General features: G+C 39.8%; 1 long non-coding RNA gene across 1 annotated transcript; it reads right to left on the reverse strand.

Moving 5' to 3' along the window:
* Nucleotides 1–258: 258 nt before the first annotated feature.
* Nucleotides 259–7,348, reverse strand: LOC128611933 (uncharacterized). Its single transcript, XR_008386647.1, has 5 exons — nt 6,724–7,348; nt 3,516–3,565; nt 2,025–2,215; nt 1,849–1,885; nt 259–1,772 (listed from the first exon to the last, which is right to left on the reverse strand). It is a non-coding gene; the product is annotated as an uncharacterized LOC128611933 (long non-coding RNA).
* Between the last annotated feature and the right edge of the window lie 15,884 nt (nt 7,349–23,232).

Raw genomic sequence — 23,232 nt, forward strand, 5'->3', positions numbered from 1 at the left:
TGCTTTTCATATATATAGTAGTGGTTCAGCACAAGCGCTTCAGAGCACTCTCATTATTCTATCCTGCTTTATTCTATCCTGTATTAGAATATCTTTCTGTAATAAACCTTTTTACCTTCAGAGGATGAGTCTGCGAGTGTTATCTAATTTCCACGACAATACATACATACATACATACATACACATATACATACACACACACTTGATGCATTATATATACACATTGAAGCACACAGCTGAAATTGTTCATGGCTCAGATGTGCTGTGAAAATAGAAAATATGATTTTCCTTTTCTCACATACCAAAATGAATATTGTCCAGTGCAAGTCAGCTAACATAAATGTCCATGCAGTTTCTGCATACGTGTTCACTTCTAAGGAAACTACACTAAAATATTAGCAAGATAAACAATGATCCAGAATGTTTTAAGGTCTTGCTCTAAGGTATTTCTGTAAGCTTACAGCCCACATCTTTCATAAATATCCCAGAGCTGGTCCCCAATAGAGGTTTGCTGGTTAGACGTAATTTAAAATATTAATGTATTTATTATAGATCCCATTTTGAAATTTGTCCACTTTAACAAGTCAGCATTTCTAAATTGTATTCATAGGCAATATAAGTAAAAGACAATTGTTGTAGCTGGAAATAGCAACACCTCAAACTCAGCAAGCCAATAGCATACAATTATCCATTTACATTTATGCCATTTTACAGATGTTCTTATTCAGAGCAACTTAAAGAAGTGATTTGAAGTCTCCATCAATACATACATCTTGATACTGGTTTATGGGCTAAGAATACCATCAGTCTAAAAACTCTGTGGAGGAGGTAATATAATAAGAAAGGCACACAGACAACACATTTTTACCCATAACCAGGGATACATACAGATGTAGGTTTCAAAGGAAGTATTACAATTTGAGAATATATTATGGCAATGTGTTTGATGCTAGATCATGCTGATGCTCTAGTAGAAATCAGAGAATGAAAAACATGCTATGTATCTACGATCACTGGTGAAACCACTGGTTTCAGTTAATCAGCTACCCATCATACTAATGATAAATTATCTTGCTGCAGGTTGTGTGGTAAATTAACTGTGGGGAATAAACATAAGTGATGATTTATAGCAGAGGAGGTTGGACAGAAAAGTTGAAGGCCCTGGAGGTACAATTAGTTGCAACAACACCGATAGAGCAGACTTCATGACAATGATGATTTTACAAAAAACAAGAAACCATTCTTTTAACATATTTGCCTTAGGAACACCAACAGAACAGTGCAGAAAAATCAACAAGTTCTATAGAATAAAATCCTGAAAGACTCTTATTGTTTACAATAATGATAATGGCAATAGTACAAAGGATGTTTGGGGCAAACATCATCTGATCTGACAAAAAGCAATTTCAGTATGAAATACCCTTTAACATGGTCAGCAGACAATAATACACCCACCACCATAACAAAATCTGGAGGTTTCAGATATCTGTTGTTTCAACTCACTCCCATTTCTGAGGGCACTGGAGAAGATGGCTTAAAACTCCATTCTCAAACCTTCACACGGGATCTTCTGAAGGGACCACATTAGTCTTCTATCATACAAGAGGATACACAGTCTGTCTATTCATTCTATGGAGTATTCAGAAGGGTATTCAAGAGAGTCCGGAAATTCAAAAGGAGGCCAATGGCAGTCTATAAGGGCACGTAGAGCTCCTTACTGTCCACCATGAACTGTCTGTTTGTTTCTACCACATCCAAGTCTAAACTGGGGTCTGAAGGAAAGTCAACAAATATAGATTATACATTTAAAAGATGGGTAATTTGACACAACTGATGAAAGGCACTTACCTTCAAGCCAATCATCTTCACTTGTATCTTCACAAACCTAAAATGTTGGAAAATATAATTTACATATTAACATCTAGGCTTGTGCAAATATCTAGTAACTTTCGAGTATTTATGGTGTAAATTAAAATGTATTCACATTTATCTAATTAGAGGTAAACTCGGAGGACAGAACCTACCTAATTATAGCAGTGTTATGACCGGTGGCCTGCGCTCTGATCATATCCCCAGTTTGAGTAGTAGTTAAGGCACTGCTGATACTATTGGTTATGGTTATTTGTGAACGACTGCGAGCAGTTGAAATCAAAGTACTGTTTGTTGTCACATGTATGGCTGAGAGCAGCTGAGATCAAAATATGCACTCTCATTTCTGCAACAATAATAACATTGACAACACACGTTTGTAAGTCTGTTTAGTATGCAAATACAATAACACTAATCTCAGCCTCAGACATTTTGCAACAGGTTAAACATTTATTCCTTAGTATTAATGTTTAGTTAAGAAAAGTAAAAAACTCTCTAGCAAAAACGAGATTACAAGACTACAATGACAGTAAACCTTTTGAATATCTTATTAAGATACTCTGGAAGTTTTACATTTATAGAAAAAAAGCATTGATGTGTCTGGAAAAACATTAATTATTGCGAATGTATAATAATGCCTTCTTCCTTGTATATATAGAATATACAAACCAAACATCAAAATGTGTTTTAAGTGAGCTAAATTTTACTACAGAAAGGCTATGATCACAAAACATCACAATTTTAAAATATTTTTTGCTTTGATGACACGTGTCATCTAATTGTGCATTTTTTTTCCAATGGAAAAAGAAGACTGCTTAACTACTGACACATTATAGAAAATGTCACAGCAACAACCATCAAAATGTTAAGCAGATACAAAGCATTATATACAGTGCTGTGAAAAAGTGATGATTTCTTCTGTTTCTGTGTACATCTCATACTAAATAGTTTTAGATCTTCAAACAAAATACAACATGTCCTTGGCTCTTTTGTGATTTGCTGGATGAGCAGTTGCTGTGCTCTTGGAGGAATTTTGGAAGGTCGGCCACTTCTGGGAAAGTTCACTACTGTGCCGAGTTTTTCCATTTGGAGATAATGGCTTACACTGTTTTTTCACTGTGTCAGTGAGTCCCAGAGCCTTTGATATTAGCTTTGTTGATGTCTTTCAATCACCTTCTTCCTCATCATTTCTCTAAGTTCTTTCTACTTCGGCATAGCGTGCTATTGGGTAAGACCTTTTAACCAACTTCATGTTGTTCAAAAAGTTCTATTTAAGTGTTGATTTGATTGAACAGGGTTTGCAGTGATCAGTCCTGGTTGTGTCTAGTCCAGCTGAACAACATTATGAATGCAGTTTCACAGATTTTGGGAATTAGTAACTACGGAGGCAAATATATTTTCACACAGGCCCAGTTGGTATTGGATAACTTTTTTGCTTCAATAAATAACATTATCATTTAAAAACTGAATTTTGTGTTTATTCAAGTTGCCTTTGTTTTATCTTAGGTTTTGTTTTAATTTCGTATGAGATGAGATATTCACAAAAACAGAAGAAATCAGGATCAGCAAATACTTTTTCAATGTTCTATACACTATGTACTATGAACAAAGGCAATTGACTAAAAAGAAAGGCAAGTAATGTCTACCTGTTATCTCCTTGCTTCCCATTAGCTATTTTTAGCTTGAATCTCCTGGGCTGAGGAAGTAAAAAAAAAAAAAAGCAATTTAAAGCACACACACAGAGAGAGGAACATGAGATGAATTTCCAGGACAAAACCATTAATCACCACAACAAGATGATTAAAGACATGTGCTTAATGCATTTAAGCGCAAAATAACCACAGCTAACAGAAATATGGGGGTTGCTGCCTAGATAGTATTTGCAATACCCTACAGAAGTTTCCTATAACCATATTGCTGACATGCTGTGTGGTCAGTAAGAATACATCATTGCAGGTATGACTACAGACTCACCAAAGAGAATATGTTTGATTGAAGGCTTACTGGTGCTTATTAAACAAAATCAGATTTTTGAAAAGAACAAATATATATATTTTTTAAACAGATGTCTGTAACATAATCCACAACCTTGAGAATTGTGTATCAGTATACTTGTAGCATTGTATGGTTCTGTGCCTATAAGACAAATTAAGACAAATGAGTTCAAATCCAAGACTCAGTCCAAACTGTCAGACTCCTAGTGTTGGACCCTTAGGCAAAACCTTCAAACTGCTTCAGGGCTGGTGTGCAGCACCTGAGCACAGCTTCCTTCTTAGATGGTATATGTAAAATACCAACATGTAAAAATAAAGGACCCTTTGGGAAAATCAGGACGGTTGAAGTGTATGCCAATATGACTGTAGAAGAAGCAACAGCCGTGTAGTCACCCAATTATCATAAGCAACCGCCTTTCTTGCTATAATGAAATTCATTTTATTCTCAAAAATTTTGTTGTCCAAATGTTAGCTTATTATTACAGCTCCACTTGTTTGCTAGCATATATTGACCAAAATCTTATGAACTAATAACCTCAGGCATTTTTGACAAAAACAATTCAAGTCATCAAGCTGTCTAAACTGAATCTTGAGAAATATGTAATAAGCACCTCAAATTAGGTTTGATTAAAGCAGGGGTGTCCTATCTTATCCGTAAAGGGTCAGTATGGCTATAAGCAGGAGCCATACCTGATTGCACCGGTTTAATCAGTTGATCTAGCTTTCGATAGACTCAGGTGTGACTTCTGCTTGATTGGAATGAAAACCTGCACCCACACCGGCCCTTTCTGGATAAAATTGGACAAGGACCTACATGGATCTTGGTAGAAGTTTCCCATTCACTTTTCTCCACAAAGCAATAACCAACAGCATACCTCTAATTCAGTCACCAATATATTCACACTGCAGAAAAATATGTGCATTTGGCCAATGCAAAATAGTCCAATAGGCAAATATATGAAAAGAGGAAAACCTGTGTTATATGTTAGCCAGGATAGTGTGTGTAATTTGCCATCTTACCTGTCTGTTTTGTTTCTAACAATTCTTACACTGACCACAATCTCTCCCAGGGTGGCAAAAGCATGGGAGGCAAATTTTTCATCCATGTAGGGCTCAACTTTTCAACAGTAAAAGTAGACTTTAAAAATAATACAATAATGCCTTGGCTCATAATGCAGAGAAATTATTAACAACTGGTTACCTGTGCTAACTTTACTACGTGCTAAAATCTCATTTCTCTTTTGAAAAGTGCAACATTCAATACGATTATATGGACAACAATAATCTGATATTAACCTGATTAAGACAATACTCTGATTAAGAAACTACCATGTAAACAGCGATTATTAATTACCTTTATCCGACTAAAGTCATACTCGAAGTAAACACAAATCGAATTAAGACATTTGTAGTATTCCTGTTTTAGTTGCATTATCGACGTGCATTACAGACATATAAACACCTTAATCACACTCTTAACGTCATGTGAGAGTTTTCACCGCATTTTGCGACAGGACACATACACACGGCAGTGCTCAACCGTTTGACGGCAATCAAGAGAGCACGGCTGCATCCGAAACCGCGTACTTACCTACTATATAGTAGGAGAGATACATGTATTTCAACTAATACAGGGGTTCCCAAACTTTTCCAGGGCAAGGCCCCCCAAATGGCATTAACATTTGACCAAGGCCCCCCTTTTGCAAGATGTCTTTAAAACACATTAAAAATACAGACTTCTGAATATATCCCCCTTTTTAAAAAATAAATAAATAAAAAAATTACATCTCACATCTTTACATTACATTACATTAGGAATTGATTGTGTGTGTGCGTGGTTGTCTGAGAGTGAGAAAGAGAAAACATACTAGTGGGAGGGATGGGCTTGGTGGCTCTGACCAAATTGTGGAGGCCCCCCGGGCACCCCCTGGCGGCCCCCACTTTGAAAACCACTGAGCTAATACATAGTAGGGAAGTATGTGGTTTGGGACGCAGCCCATGGCTTCAAGCAGCTGTCTATTTGCACGTACAGCATGACAAATAATTAACTGCACTTGCAGATTTCGTCAAATAAAAAAATGAAACAGACAAAACTGTATGTTAATGCATGAAATTCTGGAGAGAATGTCGGACAGCGTGGCGTGGGGACACAATGACGTGTGCCATTAATCGATCTGTGTTCTATAACATGTAAAATAGGAACAAGAACGGAAAAGCGATTCATGTAAACACCTTAATAATAATAATAATAATAATAATAATAATAATAATAATGTCTTATTCAAAATAAGGTCAATAATTAGATTACTGCTGTCCATGTAAACATAGTCAATGAAGCATAATTACACTTTCAATTCTATCTTTCAATTACAGATCATGCCCTGTGATGGATTGGCACCCTGTCCAGGGTGTCCCCTGCCTTGTGCCCCATGCTTCCTTGGATAGGCTCCAGGTTCCCTGCAGGGGCACACGGTGGCTTAGTGGTTAGAACATTCGCGTCACACCTCCAGGGTTGGAGCTTCGATTCCTCCCATGTGTGCGGAGTTTGCATCTTTCCTGTTTGCATGTTCCCTGTTTCCTCCTGTACTCTGGTTTCCTCCCCCAATCCAAAGACAATCAGCAGGCAGATTGGCATTTCAAAAGTGTCTGTAGTGTATGAATGGGTGTGTGATTGTGAGTTTGATTGTCATCTGTCCAGGGTGCACCTTGTGCCCTATGCTACCTGGGATAGGCTCCAGGGTGATAAACAGTATAGAAAATGGATCTTACGTTAACAAGTTCTCAGATTTCTACTTCAGATTTTTCTAGTGTTTTAGGTTAGTTGTTAAATCTCACTCTATATCACTCAGAATACACTTACATTACACATCCACAAGCAGCTCATGACTCCCAAGCGAGTGGTTTGTGTTGATGAAGAATTCACGTTTTGACTACAGTTCTTCTTCTGTACCATTTCACCACGAAATCGTTACCTACTGCCACCTAGTGGACAAAACGAGAATGACCGCAAATTGATTCTTGTTTGCCCAATGTCCATATGAAAAAAGAAAGAAAGAAAGAAAAGATTTTAAAAAATAAAGAAAGAAAAAAGCAGAATATTGCAGGCCTACATTTTCTTTCACTACTTACACTGTTTTGTCAGCAAACTCAGAAGTAAATCGTTTTTCATGTGCTGTTAACAGTGCATGTGTTAAGGGATTCATTAATAGTAGGCAAGTGCGTGCAATTTATGCGCGTGCGTGCGTAGGTGGAAACGGAGCTAGGGTTGCCAGGTGCATGGTTTCCGCTTTCTCTGATACTTTTTGTACTGTGATTAACTTTAAGTATTTTACTACATCCACTATTATTACTGAACTAGGGGAGAGTGGAGTCAGTTGTAACCAGAGTTACAAAGTAGTAACTTTAGTAACACGTTACAAAATAATGTGTTACTGTAATATTAAGTAAAATGCATTTTAAAATAAATCATGTTTTGCCCTGAAGATTTTTTCTTTAGCCCCGAATAATTCTCCACTTGGAGCGGTTTGTCACTACGTAACTGAAGGTCAGTAAAAGCAGTGTTGTAATTTTTCAGTGAACCAAGTGTTGCATATTATATTCAGACCAATCAGACAGGGTTTACAGAAAAACACATGGAAATACTCCCATCTTATTGGCTGACAGGTCTTAATTCTCAAAAATGCTAGCTCACAGTCAGTTAGTGTGAGGGGACAAATGGATTTTTTTTTTTTTTTACCTAACAGTAAAGGGGTTTAAACTGAAACACTAACATACTCTGATGCTGAGCAGGAAAACAAGGTGTGTAAATGTCTATATGAGTTCCAGGTTACATGAACATGATATGAGCAGATAATAAGGACAGATAACGTACTCTGCATGGCACTGTAGCAGCTAAACCCATACAGCCAGGGATGGAGGGTTACTTTAAAAATGTATTCCGTTACAGTTACAAATTAATTCATAAAAAATGTAATCAGTAACGTAATCTAAGTATCACAATATGAAAGTAATGTAATCTGATTAGTTTTGGATTACTTTAAGGACACATATGTAAATAATTTCAAGAAAAAAGCAATATGATCTTAAATACTTTTATTTAGAGCTTATTTTAAGCTTAAAATATGTTCAATGTTTGGATCTGTTTTAATAAAACAAACACATAAATAAATAAATAAAAATCACTGTCCCTGATGCAGGTAACATTACAGCACAAACGTTAGGGTGACCATATTGTGGTTTTCCAAAAAGAGCACACCTTTTTTTGTTGTTGTTGTCTTAATAGCGTTCAAAACAGTGTTACTATGAGTGCAGACACACTATTAGCATCACAGAAATATACATAAATAAAATTGGTTTCACTCTGCCCACGTTTGACATTTTTTCCTAGATTCTTCTGAATGTCCATGGAATAAAATAAAATATTAGATGCCATGAGTGTGTCTTCCGCCATCATTTACACATTTGAATGGCTATGTAATACGAAGCAATGTGATAACATAAAAATGACCTTATATGGCCATGGGCATTTTTTCGACTCAGGACATCTGTCATTTTCTGCGATTGTCAAGCAACTGTTTGACGCAGTACACAACAGCGCTTCACCTTTGTGCATTTGCTGAGAGTTGGCTAAAGGTTGAGAGGCAGGAATTTGGCCAGTAGTTGCTGCAAGCATTTTATAATCGACCAATTGGTGTGTGAGAAGACGGGAATTACAGAGGGGGTTAAAGCAATGCAAATATATGCACACATGATGCACAAGCACGTCATAATGAAACTAAAGCTGAATTCCGTACATTTTGTCAAATTTAAAAGCTTTTTTAAGGTCCGCAAAAGAAGACATGTCCGGGAAAAAGAGGGCGTATTTAGAAGTACATTTGTAAAAAGTTTTTTTGATGGAGAAGAATCCGGGCTCAGCCCTGGATGATTAACAGTCCATGTATCAAAATCAACCTTTTAAGTTAAGTTCTGCAGGGCTGTGATTAAGTTGCTGTTCTTTTGCTGACAGACAGAGGATGCAAGTGAGCATGTGCAAGTGAGTAACACCATTGTAGCTTGTTGCTGATTGAAGCAATTGATAGTGTTACAGCTGAGCCCTGTAACAACTGACCCCACTCCCCCCTACACAGCAGTTACTTCAGTGTACTTTTTTTGAGCTAGTTTTGGTTGAGCATGTCACGTTTGGCGGCTGGTTCCCTTTGGCCATTGGGATGCATTCTGGGATGGTTTAGGTGACTATTACGTCTGCTTTTGTCAAAAAGACTTGCCTACTAATATATAATATTCTAGAATACTTATAATACTTTCTTCAATACACTTCAGTAATGAAAATGTACTCTATATATGTTTTTCAATTAGAGAGTGAGCAATAATTCTGATTCAATTATTTTAGCAGCAGATGAATCGACTTATAGAGCTGCTGTTAAAATGAGAAAGCTTTTTTAAAATTATTTCTTAGCATTTTCCCCAATTCCCCAATGTTACCTGTGTCTTATCATTTTTCTTTACACACCTCACAAACATTAAAATAAAATTAATCATAATATCAGTAGATGTAGAACTAATTGTGGACTTCTATAGCCTACAGGCCTCAAGGACAGTGTTCTTTATGCAGGCTAACACAACACTGCTTATAAACTTAAAGCTTACATTAAGCTTATAAAAATATTTACTACTCTCATACTACAACGTATTCCACTCTTTCTGATGGGTTTAGCACAAACAACGGTAGGCAGTAGAGGCTACTGACATGCTTAGTGATAGTGATAGGAGCACTAAGTAAGTCTCTGTATCAGTGTCCCTCTTTCTCTAGGCTCAATGTGGAGTAAACTCATACTAAAAGTGGTTAATTGCTGCTGTTTACACGCCTGATTTGAGCTGCTTCACGCCTGTCGGGCCCCATCGCATCAAGCAGGCCATAGCAGACGTCACTCTACTCTAGGTCATTAACAGGCAATACACACATACCCACATACACATACCCTAGAAACTCAATGAGACATACTGATACACAATAAATCCTACAAATCCAGTTTTACTCAATACTGAATTGATGAATATAAGATATAAATGCATGTATCATAATGCCTGTTACAAAATAAGAATGGAAAGGTAAGAAAGGAAAAGTACGATTCTGACTGACAGTAGAAATAATTTCTGAGTACAATCCCTGTTTTTGCAGCAGGGGTCACTCTTGCTTTCCTTTTACACATTCAATCAGGTTGTTTTATGACCCCAAAAGGCCTATCATGAAAAGCAGAGGTCATCATTAGAAATTATTTAGAAATGAACTGAGAAATGACCACTTAAAAACTTGGCATGCAGATAAAGATGGCTTCACTTTGTCCAGAGGCTCTTCTGTGATAAATATGCTACGTGCATACCAACTCAGCCATAAAACATTTTGGCATGGCCATGTTTGGCTTCATATAAAACGGTCTCTCCTGTCTTTATTGTGTGTTATGATACACTCATGCAGTGGGGTGAATTCTGAAATATTTTAATTTTTCTGATGACACTGAATGCCTTACAGCTCAGTATTACTCTCAGAATATATATCAGAAGACAACGACCAGAAGCAACCTGCTAAAGCAACTGTGTACTCTTTTTCATGGTAATTTGTCTCATTCCTTATAGTCGATTACGTCCTAATCATCATTTTATTTCAGCAGTGCAGGGCCAAAACAAACCCACATACACAGTACACTTATGTGATTCCTTCACTTTACTGAAACAGATCAAGGGTCTTTTTGAAGATTTTTTTTATGACTGCCATTCATACTCATCAACTAGAGGTCTATTTAGCCATCATGCTGAAGCTGTTAGTCTGAACTAACTGTTGTGACAGCACTTTGAATCTCAGTGTGCTCTCACATGTGTTGATCTCTTGAAAGCAATGCAGTGTGTAAGGCCCCACAGTCCTGCCATCGTTATATTCCTTTCACGGCCAAGAAAGAGAGAGTGTGTGTGTGTGTATGTGTGTGGCTGTGTATGTGTGTGGGTGTGTGTGCGTGCATGCCTGCGTGTCTACCATATGTTCTGTATGGTCTACCATATGTATCTGTAAATGGGAAATTAAAATTTTATTTTGATGTATAGATTGTTATGGCATGGTGTAGAAAGAAGTCTTTTTTGACCCATGTATTAATATTTTTAGGCAAGTGGGATTTAAGTAGAAGCTGGAGCTGCAGTTTTTAATGAGTGAGGGGGCGGAGAAAAAACAGAGATGGAGGCTGAAGATGGGGGGGGGGGCATGGTTTTGATCTGGGGTCCTTCTGGAGAGGCATACCACACACACACACACACACACACACAGACAGACAGACAGACAGACAGAGAGAAAGAGGGATACTTGTATAACCATACTTGTGAAGATGTTGACCTAAATGTTAGCATAAATGATCTAATCCTAAATCTAAAGCCAGCTTAATGTGATCACAAACAAACAATAGTTGTATGAACTATAATAACCATAAAAGATATTAACTACAGTGAAGTGCTATGGTATACAGTATATACATCCATCCATCCATCCATCTTCTATACCGCTTAATCCTTTTCAGGGTCATGGGGAATCCTGGAGCCTATCCCAGGGAGCATCGGGCACGAGGCGGGGTACACCCTGGACAGGGTGCCAACCCATTGCAGGGCACACAATCACAACAGTATATACAGTACTGTGCAAAAGTTTTAGGCACCCTATTTTTTTTTAGAATGAAATTTGTTATAGATTTTTTTATTTTATGACTTTATCAACATTCTTATCTACATTATCAAGTCAGTACAAAAACATTTTAGATTCCCAAACATTAGTTTTCTGGCACAAAATTAAATGTTACAGAAAAATGTTTGTATGTCATTAAAGAAAGCAGCATATTACATAAGAGACCACTTTTCAGACAAAAAAAAAACACAATGAAGGCTGCTGTTTTTGTTGCAAAAATAAGAAGCAAGTGCAACAGTCAGAGTCTCCAGAAGAACTGTGTCTGGTTCTGCAAGATGCTCAATAAAACTTACAGCTCATTTCCTTATAAACCTGCACTAATTGTACCTAGGACTACTATTTTTATTTTTTATCTTTTTGTTACACCAAATATTGACTTTGTTTCATTTACTACTGTTTACTGCTCTTTACAGCATTTTTTTTTTTAATGTAATGTTATTATTTTGAAGACATCTTTGCTCTACAGCATTTCTTTGCATGTGCCTAAATCTTTTGCATAGTACTGTACATTGTGTTTGTGCATGTCCCCAGTGTTGCTAAATTAAGTTGAGATCTGGTCACAAAGCCATAGCCTGTGATTTACAATCACATCATAAACATTAAACCATTAGGTGCACCCTTGTGCCCTGTAGATGGGGGAATTGAGAGCACTCCTTTCAGTACACAATCCCTCTAGGATTTCTTGATTTTACAAGTGCAGAAATTAACACTAAATCAAGCAAACTTCATAATATTCAGAGGAGCTTGCAAATTTTTTTTAAATTACAGCATAATTTCCACTAGGGGGACAAGTGGACCCAAACCATGCTAGCAAAATGCCCTGCATACCAGAGCCTTCAGACCTTTCACTTTAGAGGTCATGGCTGTCCCACTGTCATGGTGTATGCCACACATGCAGTCACTCACATGTTGTTAATATGGTAAAGGATGATGCATTTGACTATATCACTTTTTTCCACATATCTTTAGACCTGCCCTGTGATGACTGGGCACTCCTTCCAGGGTGTCCCCCACCTTGTGGCCTGAGTCCCCTGCGATAAGCTCCAGACTCCCCGTGACTCTGTGTAGGATATATGATACAGAGACCAGTCCCTGTGATTTCTGCAACACTGAATTCTCGAATATGCATGTCTTAGTTAATGCACTACAAGCCTAATATAATATCCTTTTCTATGTAGAACTCTGTGACCGTTCCTGATGGCAGTCTGGTCACATCCTGCATTGACATTCTCAGTCACCTGAAGAACAGTCTCTACATATTTCTCTATATATTGCACTAATGCACATGCATCATGGGATAAGCATGTACACAGCCAGCCAATATATAAATAAAAAAAATTCTATTTTCAATAAACCAGTTCTCTGGTTTTGTGTGTGTGTATGTATGTATGTGTGTGTTTATGTGTGTGTGTGTGTGTGTGTGTGTGTGCACGTGTGTGTGTGTGTGTGTGTGTGAAACAACACTGTGTATGATGGAGTATGTGAGGTCCAGTCTATCACTGTTATTAATAACACTAGACCCGACAGCCTCACTCCAATAAATAAACCCAGCATGCCCTCCAACAGCCGTCATATTCCTGCCCTATAGTCCTCCATCTATCAGCTAGCCAGTTCACCCTGTGTGCTTAAAAATCCTGTTGAAATATAGAGCTAGAGACCAAAAGACAAAACAAGAGGAGGAAGATAGGGACAGAGACAGAAATGAGAAAGTTTGGATCCAGATGTACTGCAGGCCTCATGGCTGCCTCTCCCTTTCATGACATTTCTTTTTTCTTTTCTTTTTTTTTTGTTTTATAGCAAAGCTCCATGCAGTAATTCTTCACAGACAGCCTGCAAATTTGTTCATTTGTTAAAGCTGTTTGAATACTGTACATGTTTAATAATGCTTTAAAGAAAAACAGTTTTGGGGAGGACACAAAGATAACCACAGAGTTCTGGAACTGAATTCACAACATGTAGACCAGCATGCAACTGCAATACCACAGAGCCACCTTCTCCCCCTATAAAGAAAAAACACCAAAAAGTGTGTCCTGATGCATTTGGGCTGAGTTCCTCATTAATTTGATTGGAGCACTGTTGAGAAATATTAGGGCATGAAAATATTCATAGTTTAGTCCAGCACCACGTCACAGTTGCTGAAAATATTTATATGTTTCTGTTGACCACTGCGGTTTGTTTGTTTTTTTAAAGAAACTTGCTCCTGACAGTTCACTGGACAGTTGAGTGAAAAAGTTTGTATACAGATAGAGGCATGAAGGCAAAAACAAAATGTATCTTATACAAAAACATATTATACAAAAATGGAGATGGCAAAATAGTGTATATTTAAGATATTCGTTCAATCATTCCTCTTCAGTAACCATTTTATCCTTTATAGGATCCAAGGCCTATATGAACACTGAACATGTGACTGGAATGCACACTGGATCGGACAGCAGTCTGTCACAGGGCACTATGCACACACATTCACATACTCATTCACACCTAGGGGTAATTTAAAGTAGCCAATTTAACTACTGCCTTGTTTTTTTTGTTTTTTTAAGGGGGGGCCCTTGGGGCTGGGGGAAACCCAGATGTGGAGAACATTCAAAAACTGTGGAAGACTAAGAAGCACTCAACACTACCCAACAAGAAACTGACACATGTAAATGTTTATCATTCAAATTATTTTCAAGGTTCATAATGAATGATCAGTGTGATTATTTATTGGCACATAAATAATGATAATGCACTTCATATTATAAGATTGCGTTCAAGTACAATTATTAAGCTTCATACAACTGAGAGCATTAAAATGGTAACAATCTGTCATTTGTGTACAGAAATTCTCATGTGCCTCTTTATATGTCTGTAACCAGAAGCTGAAAATGGAGGAATATGAGTTAAGGTGATTAGTAATGGAATGTACTGTTGTGTAGAAATGTTGGAATGAAAGGGCACACACCAAGCAAGAACTCATGCTGACCCTTATTGATGTGTATACTATGTAGATATTAGTGAGTGTATGTGTGGGTCTGAGTGTGTGTGGGGGAATGGTGGGGGGAGGGAGTGTAGCATCTAGTGAGCCTCCATAACATCAAACAGCTGGAAGTGATAAAATATTTAGGATGCACTGGGAGTCTGTGATTATTAATACTCTATTTTTCTTTCACCCCCGTTTCTTCAGTTGCTTGACCTTCCCACTCCCTATACCCTTGATGAGGAAGGGACATAACAGACTGTTAATCAGGACCAGAACCCTGGCGGTCCTTTCTTGCCACTAGCAGGAGAAATGGTAGCGGCGGACTTGCGCTAGCCAGTGCTTGTGCTCCCAACAACGTCTGAGGACACGTCATGCTTCAGTGATACTACACACACTCACACAAACTTGCATCACGCATGCACAAGAGCACTTCCCATCATCCCTGTCACCTGTGCAGGCAGCACTGGGGCAAAGAGGAAGCTACTTGATATTCAAAGGAAAGACAGAAAGTGGGAGTGCAAGAGAGAGAGCAAGAGAGAGAGAGAGAGAGACAGCATGGCAGAACGAGAGGAGCCATTCAGTTTGTGAAATAAACATAACATGAGGGAGAAAACAGGCTGATGATTTATTAATCCTCCCCACTGCCTTTGATAATTCATTCCAGGAGACAGGATCCAATTTGAGCGGAGCAAAAAGCACCCCCTAACCATCATCAAATAATAGGTGGAGCTGTCAGGTGCCAGCACTGATGCCTCCCTGCCTTGGCTAAAGAAAGGAGAGCTTCTCTGCAGCCTCCACTGCATCAAACCTGGCTAATTCATCATTTTGTTCAGACCTTTGAACAGCAGTTATTACAAGTGGAGCTCAGACAGCATATCATTAAAGCCAGTGCAGATGTTTATCGTCAGAGAAATGTCTCCTCATGAAAAACTAGCGACAACGGGATGATATTAGTGAGGCCGTTAGATTTGTCATGCATCGATTAAAATGGGGAGCTGGGGAGATGGAAGTGTGAGGCTGATATTTTTGTTCATGCTGTAAGGGTTTGTCACTATCAATAATTCCTAACTGCATTTTTTGCCCTCAAGTATCTGACTGAAACATGTCTAATATTTTAGCACATGCATCTTAAATATACATCAAATGTACATACTGTATGTGTGAAGCGATGATTAATCGCTCACGGGTGAGAGACAAGTGCACAGCCAGGGCTCAAAGTTTGGTTGGTGGTGTGAGAGCTGAGTGTTCCAGCTCTCACGAGGAGATCCACGGGGAAGGTGAGGCGGGGCTGGGCGTAGCAGGAAGTGAGCCGAGAGTGAGCCGACAGGCAGCACTAGCAATGAACCTTGGAACACGAGGAGAAACAGACAGAATAAGCATAGGGAAACTCAATAAAGAAAACACTGGGCATAACAGAGAACAAATGAGAGGATGGCCGGAAGTGTACTGCACTGAAGCCGGAACAATCTGGCAACGAGTGGCTGAAAACCAGGGCTTATAAATGCTGCAGATTTGGTGAGTAGATGAGAACCAGGTGACATCAATCTTTAATCAGGTGGGGCATGAACTGGAGTGCTACACCCAGACACACACACACACACACAGAGACAAGAGGGAGAGACAACACTGGAACACAGTAGGCGGGAATCAGAGGACTGTTGTGAAGTGGTTTAAGTTGGGACACATGGAAGGATGAGTGGATGCGCCAGGATCACTGGGGCCCCTAGAGTACTACAGAAAGCCTTCCATACCTGGGAAATGAACTGGGGTCTGCGGTCAGACACTATGTCCTGGGGGATACCATGTAGTCTGAAGACATGGTTAGTCACAAGGTCTGCAGTCTCATGGGCTGTGGGAAGCTTGGGGAGAGCAATAAAATGTACTGCCTTAGGAAAATTATCTATAATGGTCAGGATGGTGGTTTTACCTTGCGGGGAGGCAGACCGATGACAAAGTCTAACACAATATGGGACCAGAGGAGGCTGGGAACATGCAAGGTTCGCAGCAGGCCGGTGTGAAGCTTTGCTCCTAGCACACACAGTACAGGCTTGGGTGTCTGCTTCCATGGTCGGGCACCAGAAACGTCACTTCAGCAGGCCTAGGGTGCAATTGGAGCTGGGCTGGCAGGCAAATCGGGAACAGTAACCCCACTGGAGAACCTGGGAACATACAGAATCAGGGACAAACAGACAACCAGGAGGACCATTACCTAGATCAGGTTGGATGCCTTGTGCTCTCCTGACCACCACCTCCATCTCCCATGTGACAACGCCCACCAAACAGAAGAGAGGGAGGATGGTGTTGGGATTTTTCTGTACACAAAAGCTCTTAATATACAATCTGCATTCAGAAAGATGTACGGTTACTTCATCCACTACAGTTAAAGACCTGGGTGTTATATTAGACAGCAACCTGTCATTTGAAAATAATATTTCCCAGGTAACAAAAACAGCCTTCTTCCACCTTATAAATATTGCCATGCTACATAACATGTTATCTGTTTCTGATGCAGAAAAACTAGTTCATGCATTCATGACCTCAAGACTAGATTATTGTAATGCACTGCTAGGTGGTTGTCCTGAATCCTCAATAAATAAGCTATACTTAGTCCAAAATGCAGCTGCTAGAGTCCTTACCAGATCACAAAAATGTGAACATATTACCCCAATTTTATCATCTCTACACTGGTTACCTGTTAAGTTCCGTATCGATTGTAAAATACTGCTCCTCACCTATAAAGCCCTAAACGGCCAAGCTCCCTTGTATTTAACCAATCTTCTATCATGTTACAATCCTTCATGCTCTTTAAGGTTATAAAACTCTGGACTTTTGATAATACCAGGATATCAAAGGAGGTAGAACTTTTTCACATTTAGCTCCTAAACTCTGGAATAGCCTTCTTGATAATATTTGGGGTTCAGACACACTCTCTCAGTTTAAATCCATATTAAAAACACATTTCTTTAGCCTAGCATTCACATAATGCATCTCATAACCATGTACTCCAGTCATGTCTGAAAAAACAATAGCAAATGCACATAGTCATCTCTGCCTGAAATGCAATGAACAGCAGCCATGCTAATCCTTCCCTATTTGTTTCCTGTTCCTACCTCAGGATGCCCATCCTGAGGTAATTAATGAATGTGCCAGCTCCAGCTCAGAACCAACATCAATGAAGATTCTAGATGATGCCAACATCTGCGAAGATTGAATGGTACCAACGTCTAATCATCACACACAAACTCTACACATGTTGCCTCCGGGGTAGCAGTGGGCCTGACCCGTTCTGCTCTCCCCTGCTTCTGGAGTTCTCATAGCTTTGGAGGCCAGTCACTGTTGCTGAGGATGGCCCCATATGGACAGCCTGGGGACACTTGGAACTGTGGAGATGGCATTAAACTACAATTGATGCAGGCAGTTTTGGTGCGATGTCTTGTGGTGATGGTTTTGGACTACATTTGCACAAACAGACTTTGTGCCCAGGTCTCCATTGGTGGACAGTTCATGATTTCACCGGAATAGACTTCATGTTGAGACTGGGGTGAAGCTCCTGATTACATAGTGGCACTCTTTGTTTTATCATGTAGCACACAGATATGGAAGAGATTTATTTAAATTTACACTATTTGGTGTCACCCAGATAAGGATCGGTTCCCTTTTTGAGTCTGGTTCCTCTCCAGGTTTCTTCCTCATATTATCTCAGGGAGTTTTTCTTTGCCACTGTTGCCTCTGGCTTGCTCAGTAGGGACAAATTCATCAATTGAAAATTTAGATTTGAAATCTATATATTTCTGTAAAGCTGCTTTGTGACAATGTCCATTGTGCACTATACAAATAAAACTGAATTGAATTGAATTGAATTTAGGGCAAATTGGTGGGAGAGTAGGTCCGGTTTAGTGTTCTTAGAGCCCAGATCGTAGGTGATGGTTTGATTGAATCGACCAAAAAACAAGGCCCAGCATGCCTGACGGGAGTTTAGACGCTTGGCAGACTGGATGTAGGCCAGGTTCTTGTGGTCGGTCCAAACAATGAATGGGTGTTCAGCCCCCCAAGGCAATGCCTCCATTCATCCAACGTTCACTTTACAGCTAGTAGCTCATGGTTCCCCACATCATAGTTACATTCAGCTGCGGAGAGGTGGCGTGAGAAGAAGGCACATGGATGGAGCTTCTGGTCAGGGATGGAGTTCCCGGGAGAGCACAGCATCCATGCCTGCAGTGAGGGGTCAACACAGGGGCAGAGGTAGACAGCTCTTTCAGTTTGGAGAAGGCTGACTCCGACTCATGGGTCCATATGAATGGTTTAGAGGTCAGTGGAGTATTTTGCCCTTGCTTTCTAATGCCAATCCTGTAGCCTCCATCTAGCTATTCAGCAATGCTAAACTTCCCAAAAAAAGCTGTAACCTCATAGCATTGTCAAGATGGCTGTAGCTACTTTCATGCTGTTTGCATTTTTCAGAAAGATGTTTTAAGTCTTGTACCCCTGTCGTTGTCCACAGGACTTTGAAACAGCAAACAAGAAAAACAATAAAATGCATGACATACATCGCATCCAGCTAGCCAACTCTGTTTGCAATAAAATGTTCTCAGAGAAACCCAAGTGTATCACTTGACTGCTGCTGAATTTGTAAGGTGGGTCGATCAAGTCCCTTTATCCTTTTTTTCTTCATTTGAAAGCCTTGTGAAAGATAAAACTGAATTTTTTTTTGTAAAGATAAAACTGAATTTTCTTTCATCTGGAAGAAATTTTGCGCCTATTTCTACGTTGTTAACAGTCTCTTCCAGTGGGAAAGAGAGTCGTTGAAAATGGTCCAAAAACATGAGGTAAAAAAAAAAAATTTTAACAATATTGTATCAGTAACAACAAAAGTGGGAGTGTCTGGGGTGCAATGAGCTGCACCCCAAGGACAATTTGAAGCAAGCCAATTAGAGAGCAGCCTCAAGTCACTTCAATTTCACCTGCTTTTCAAAAGTTTTTAGGCCATACAAACAACGTATTTTGCCGGCACCCTGCACACAGAAATAAACAAAAGACAATGTTGATTTTTTTTTTAAATAAATGCTAACATGACTACCAGGTGAATAGTACAATAAAGTAATTTTAATTCATAATTATATTGCAATATATATTTAACTTATATTTAACATGTTTAAGTAGCCTTCTTCTCTGGATAACTTGAAGAGGTGGTGCCACAGTGCCCCCTATTGACCAGCCAACACTGGTAGAGGTGGAGATGAGTCTAGCCGCAGTGGGAGGAAGGGGTGATTTCAGGCATGAAGAGAGACAAAAAGGGCTCCAATTTGCGACCCTCCCAGCTGACCAATCTATGTGGGGGTTGTGTCTTTTCAGCCAAGAACAGCCTAGTATCAGCAGGTTACCTGGGGAGGAGATGAGGTTCAGCTGAACCATCTCATGGTGGTTCTCGGAAAGCACAAGGAGCAATGGGGCAATGTGATGGGTGATCCGGGTCAGGAATTTCCCATACAGGTCATTGACAGTAATGGGAGGATCCAGGGACCCAATGAGTAGGCCGGAATGTGATGCTAACTCCTTATCCAGGAAGTTATCTTTGGCACCTGAGTTGATAAGTGTGAGGAGGGGAATGGAGAGCCGGTTGTAGCACAGAGTGGCAGGAATCTGAAAGCGTGATGGGGGTCAGTAGTGGCAGCTGTTTGGCTCACCAATAGCTCCTGTTCTGCTGGTGACTCCCCCCCTTTTAATTCAAGGAGCAGGTAGCCAGGGCTTGGCCTGTTTGGCCACGATAGAAGTACACGCCTGTCTGGAATCTTCTTTCCCACTCAGCAGGAGTAAGCCTCTTCATTTCAGCCTGATTCAACAGCCAGGACCTGAAACTCCACAGAGTACTCTGCCACACTGCGGGGCCTCTGGTGGAGGAAGTTCAGGCTTCTGGCAGCCTTCTTTCCCTGGATTGGGTGGCCAAAAGCCCTCCAAAATTTGGTGGTGAAGGAGATGAGGGAGGACTATAGTCTTGGCTGCCTGTCCCAGATGTAGGCCACCTTAGCCTTATCGGTGGCATAAGTTAAGGGACGCTGGGCAAACCCAAGAGAACACAGGAAGAGGAAGGACTTGCACCTTCCTAAGTCACCCGCATAGGGTTCAGGGTCCGGGACATGTGTTTCCCGCTGTGGTGGACTGGGAGAGGCAGCAGCAGACTGGACCACCAGGGCAGGCTGACTGGGCTGGGGCAAGGGGGTGTCTGGCCCAGTTGGTGGAGTCTGCAGTTTAGGTGGTGGGTGAGGAGGCTGAGCTGGTTCATCATGGCCTGGTGGCTCTCAGTGAGTGCGCAAAACTGTAGATCATGTTGATTCTGATGGGATAGGGTTGACTGCAGGGGAGCTGGCTCTGCTGGGTACATATTGGCCAGATTGTTCTGTTATGTGAAACACAGAGACGAGGGGACCCAAATGCAGAACACAGACACAGGACTGAAAGTTAACAGGATTTATTGAAGGGTAGTGGAAACTGGGGTGAATGGGAAAGAAGTGTGATAATGAGTTGTCAGGGTTAGGATTCGAGCTCAGGTCCACCAGGGCTTGAACTCATGCCAGTGAGCTGAGTGCAGAGAAGGAGATCCATGGGGAAGGCAAGGCTGGGCTGGGCATGGCAGGAAGTGAGCCAAGAATGAGCAGACAGGCAGTGTAGACAAAACAGTAAAGCGTAAACAAACGTGAGGAACACCGGAAGTGTACAACACTGATGCCGGAACAGTCTGGCGATGAGTGGCTGAAAAATATGGGGCTTATAAATGCTGCAGATTGGGTGAGTAGATGAGAACCAGGTGACATCAATCTTCAATCAGGTAGGGCGTGAACTGAAGTGCAAAGCCCACATACACACACACACACACACAGGAGGGAGAGAACACATTGGAACACAGGGAAGTAGGCGGGATCTTGTTGGGCTAGGAAAGACTATGCCTCTGAGAGCTGTTTGTGTCTAAATATGGGATTGAAATGAATGGTGGAGGTACAGAGAGAGAGAGAGAGAGAGAGAGAGAGTAATGGCGAGAATTTAATTTAAAAAAACCCCAAACGATTGCAACCATATTTGTGAGCAAGGTTGTTCACTCATCAACTCATTGTCTTCATCTCCATGCCTTTATAATTTACCATTCTCCCCTGAGTTTCCTGTGTCTGGAAAGGCCTCACTTTCTACTTTAAACCCATCTCTCTGCCTCCATTACACCATTCCTTCTATACACCCCCTCAAGAATCCATACACTGTGTAATTATATCACTTTCAGGCTATCAGGACACCAGCTCTCTCACAGACCCTTCACATGTCTAGTAGAGAAATTCATTATATCATGCACTATACCAGGACAATGTTATCCAAACTGAAGCATATGATGTCCCTAATCTCACACAGAATGAAGCACTCAAATCAGCTGTCCTTTTCTTCTTTAGCTGAGTCATGAGTTTAGTCAGAATTTACCTGAAATGGGTATGTCTCAGTTATGCACGATTCTGATCTTGAACTTAAGCAAAGACCAATATTAGGTCCAGCTCCACCAGCTGACAGTTTGATGTAAACACAGTATGTCTTGTTGAAATGTATGCTTTGAGATGTAAATACAAACAAAAAATGCCATTTGAGGCCAATATCAATACATAAACATGACACTATAAATTAATTAATAGTATCATCTATGAAAAGGATTTTTTGCATGGAGATCGAAGAATCACCATCTTAATTGGAGACATAGCTTATTTCTAAAGGCAACTTTTATTAATGAGTTGCATTATTTGAATTGCACACCCAGAAAATTCATTTGAGCAGGTGCTTAGCCCTTCTCTGAATCTATTCATAGATTTCCCTGCATAAATATTGATGTAACTTTTGGACTTTGGAAAATTTAAGCCACCATTTTTCAATATCAACAACTGATCATTCGATTTGGAGGAATATGAATTTGGTAGAAATCAGAAAACAGTTGACCAAATCATTTCAATCCACTGCAGTGTATGTGCAGTTGCCACAGACAAGAATTTCAACAGGTTTACCTGTACTAAGAAAAGTTTGGAAAAACTGTCAAAAAGTTTAATTCAGTTCAATTTTATTTATAAAGTGCTTTTAAAAAATAGACATAGACCCTGAGATGACATGAGGAAGAAACTATGAGAGGAACCAGACTAAAAAGGGAACCCATCCTCTTTTCAAGTAGATATTGGATAGTGGGATTATATAGCATTACAGCAGTGGTTCCAAAGCTTGTTGTGCAAACCACCCCAAAATATACATTATTATATATTATTTTTCTACCACCCATTGGCAATTTGGTTTCTACTTATTATTTACCATCATGCTTGTAGATTCATGTTCAATAAATGTTTAGGGATATTTTCATGTTCATTTTCAGTTGATGTGAAACCCACTTGATGTGGTTGAGGAAATAGCAAAAGTAGATGGACATTTTTCCACTTTTATTGCTGAACTCCTACGCTAGTGCAGTGTGTCAGGATAGTGAAAACGACTAAAATAGCATGTACACTCTTCATTTAAATGAATGAAATGTGGTTAAATTGAAATTCTGTCTTCATAGTTAGAGTACCATTTTGTAATAATTTGTAAAACAAATGAATAAAACAAAAGAGAAAATTGTGAGTTTCTCGCATGACCCCATCTGTAAATCAAGTGACCCCAGATAATGCCATGACCCCTAAATT

This window comes from Ictalurus furcatus, chromosome 1 (assembly GCF_023375685.1).
Source record: "Ictalurus furcatus strain D&B chromosome 1, Billie_1.0, whole genome shotgun sequence".
Classification (NCBI taxonomy): domain Eukaryota; kingdom Metazoa; phylum Chordata; class Actinopteri; order Siluriformes; family Ictaluridae; genus Ictalurus; species Ictalurus furcatus.